This window comes from Apodemus sylvaticus, chromosome 13 (assembly GCF_947179515.1).
Source record: "Apodemus sylvaticus chromosome 13, mApoSyl1.1, whole genome shotgun sequence".
NCBI lineage: Eukaryota > Metazoa > Chordata > Mammalia > Rodentia > Muridae > Apodemus > Apodemus sylvaticus.
Genome location: NC_067484.1, coordinates 24,240,795 through 24,244,620, shown reverse-complemented (window position 1 = coordinate 24,244,620; position 3,826 = coordinate 24,240,795). Strand labels below are relative to the sequence as shown.

The 3,826-nt window shown below is 41.2% G+C and overlaps 1 non-coding gene across 1 annotated transcript; it reads left to right on the top strand.

Moving 5' to 3' along the window:
• The first annotated feature begins 626 nt into the window (after window positions 1-626).
• Window positions 627-793, top strand: LOC127664283 (U1 spliceosomal RNA). The gene has a single exon (XR_007973139.1). It is a non-coding gene; the product is annotated as a U1 spliceosomal RNA (small nuclear RNA).
• The last annotated feature ends 3,033 nt before the right edge of the window (window positions 794-3,826 follow it).

Here is a 3,826-nt window from a genome sequence, read left to right as displayed (position 1 = left end):
CATCACTAAAGGAAGTCAGGACTGGAACTCAAGCAGGAGCTGATGCAGAGGCCACGGAGAGATGTTACTTAGTGGCTTGCTTCCCCTGGCTTGCTCAGCCTGGTCTCTTATAGAACCCAAGAGCACCCTCCCAAAGGTGGTACCACCCATAGGGGGCCCTCCCCACTTGATCACTAATTGAGAAAATGCCCCACAGCTGGATCTCATGGAGGCACTTCCCCAACTGAAGTTCCTTTCTCTGTGATAACTCCAGCCTGTGTCAAGTTGACACACAAAACTAGCCAGTACAGAGTCATAGACCAAAATAAAGCATCTTAGATAAGTTGTCTTGATCATGATATTTTATTACAGCAACAGAGATGTAGCTAATACAGCCTACGCAGGTGCTGATACTCATACCTAAACAGAAAAGGGGCAGAATAAAACCATGTAATAACTGAGGCACAAGTTAGAAGTGTGATGCAGTAAATTCAGGAACATGCATAGCCACCAGAAGCTGGAAGATATATAGAAAGATTCTTCCCAAGTCTTCAGACTATGACCATACCAACATCCAAAATTGGGAGTGTCTATCTTCCCTTTACAGCTTTAAGTTACCAAGTCTGGCAATTTTTAAGGCAGCCTTGATACTTATCTAGTAGGGGAGATACCATGATCACAAGGTAGTTTTCCCAGGGTGAGGCTTCTCCATTGCACTCCTTCTGGATGTGCTGACCCCTGATATTTCCCCAAATGCAGGAAACTCGACTGTATAATTTATGGTAGTGGGAGACTATGTTCGCTTTCTCCCCTGGGGGGGAAAAGGCAGCTTTGGAAAATTAACACAGAGGAATGTGAGATGAGACGTTTTGCAATCTGATTACACAGGTCTGGGGAGAAACTCACACACCTCTATATTCAGAAACTCATAGTGAAACAATCCCCGGGAGCCAAGTGCATCAACAAAGCTACAGACTACCATATTCTTACTGTAGAGCTTTGGGCAGATAACACCTAGATTCTTCACTGATAAAATGGGGCTAATTCTCTTTTGAAGAATTATTGTGAAGATTAAATCAGATAATGTATATTAAAGTCTTAAGACAAGGACTGGGACATACTGAAGGCTTAATCACCATCACAGATTTTTTTTATGCACAGTGACCTGCTGACTACTTGTATTCTCTGTAAAATTATTTGATTTGAAATGAAACATTTGGTTTATTATATACATATTTCTTTATCTTAAAGTTAAATCCTTTGCTTTGTTGCCCTGACAACATGAAGTTCAATAACTAGGACAGGAAAACTTCTCAGAGTAGAATCACCATCCTCCAGATTTTCTGAATGAAGACTTTTACCCATTTACCAAGAGAGATGGACTCTGTTGTTCTATTAATGACAAAGTAAGTTTGCTAAGCAATCAGTAATCTGAATTTAAAGTGAACATAGACTCTTGATTCTATAAGAAAAGATCATAAAAAGTAGATAGAAAAAGCATCTACAGGAGCCTGCATCAATACCAAGATTCCTTTTAATTCCCCAGTGAGGAAATTGTCATAAGCTTCTTTCCAGGCAGAGACCTACCAGGGACATGGCCTTAAAAAGATACATAAAGTACAGGTGAAGAGTGACTTCCTGTCATTAGGTCAGATTTTCTTTTACCACTGCAGCACACTTCTTAAGTTAGCCAGGCATGAAGTGTGCAAATGTTTCTTAAACTGAAATGAGGAGGACTTTGTGCAGCCAAGAGCAAAGATGGTCATCACATGGTATGGACCCTAATGAAGTCATCTCTAGGCAGCATCTTCTTCTGGGCTCAGACAGAGTACCTCAAGGCCTGATTACTCTGGAGTAATGGAGAGCAGCTGCCTCAGAGATCTGCAGCTGGATGGTAACAATGCTGACTCACAGCTCTTTAACACACTCCTCTGTTCCTGGGCACCATACTTGGGATTACACAGAATAGCTATTCAGGTTCCTGTCGTTACATCACAAAGTAGCACTTTGGTATGCAATGGGAGCAATAGCCTCAGAGAATAGCTTCTGACAGCAGCCAAGACTCTGGCTTGCAGAAATCCATTCTTATCATATCATATTAAGTATAAGTTATATACATTGTCTTTTAAATTGCTCTAGAGGCCAGATGGGTGTCTGTTGCTAACAAAACTCATCTCCAGGGTTCAGTCAATGGGGTGACAGCTTTGGCCTAGCAGCATGGACAATCCTTAAGACTAAACGTGTACGAATTATACATACACCAACACTCAATCTTCTTCTAATATGTAGGAGATGTGCATGCTTTCCTGAAAACGTAATGTGCTTCAGTCTACAAGGTTGCTCTAAGTTCACAAAAGGAAATGCTGGCTAAAAAATGCATGGCCTTTCAGTGGAGCTGACACCATGATGTTCTGGACACACATCTGTTCACATTCTAGAAACCAAGAAGATGGAAACCATAAGGAAATCACATCTTTTTTGGCCTGGAATGGAGCAGGGTCTCTGAAATTGATTGTATGGAGGAGTCATGGTTGGGCAGTGTGAAGGAGGAGCTGCTGCTAAGAGAACAAAACATAAGCATGGATGGTCTTCTAAGTGGAAGCTCGTGGGCAATTCTTCCTTCATCAGCAGGCTTCATGGCTTCCCTAGCTTAGATCACCTCTTCCTGTTCTAAAGTTTATTACTTATGTGACTAATCTCAGATTCCTACATTCTTAAGAATTCAAGGTTAGTTACAAAACTATATCTGCCCATTAAGGTTTCTGGAGTCCACTTCACAGGAGTGATCTGGCCAATTTTCTCTCACTTCAACACAGCCCATTACTAAGACTGAGATAACTGAAACTGTGGAGCCATACTTCAAAGGCTCTCCCTCCCTCCTTCCCTCCCTCCCTCCCTCCCTCCCTCTCTCCCTCCCTCCCTCTCTCCCTCTCTCCCTCTCTCCTGATGGGATTGTTACCTACTCAGAGCATCACTGGACCAAACCCCTCAGCTTGCTAACTCATATGAGAACCCAGTTCCACATGCTTACCTCCTGCTTGCTATGGTTGGTCCTGATGACACAACTTGCGGTCACCAAGATTTCCTCGTGAATATACTTCCAGCCATGCCAAATCTACCCTTTCAGTTGAATGTGCTGAACTTAGCCTCAGAAAAGGAAGCTGGCCTCAGGGTTCTTGTTGTGTTTTCATTTTCAGCACTAACACAGTGAGCTACAGGTAGTCATCTACCTGTTTATCAAAGCAGAGCCGATGTCCTACTGAAGGTGATACTAAGTTAAAACTTTGGGTGTAATATGATACATATTTAAAATATATGTCCTACAACTTATTCTTGTCCCCAAATCATAGCACATTTAAAATGTTAATTCAGTGATTCTTGTTTGATTTTCTACTGGACCATGTGTGGGTCTCCCAACCTCTGTAATGCTGCACTCTACAAGACCAATGACAAGAGGAACAGGGTCCTGTATACTATGCCTAGTACATCTTGGCACTCAGAAGTGATGGATGATGAAGAAATATACTAACCAATAAGAAAGCAGTATAGTCTGATAAGCTTAGTTTGAACATATCCATGAGGATTCATCCCTAAGCTCACAATGGAGTCCTAAAAACTATGACCTACTACATGTTGCCCAGTACATAGTATTTCTGTAATAAAGTTAAAGTCATAAATGGGTAGGACAGTTAGAATGTTGTATAACTTGTAAACATCTTATGAATATTTATTTGTAGAATTTTTCATTTAATATTTTTTGAGATTCTAATTACATTTCTCCTGTCATCTCCTTGCTCCCTCCAAACTCACCCATAAATCCTTCTTTGTTCTCTTTCAAATTCATATG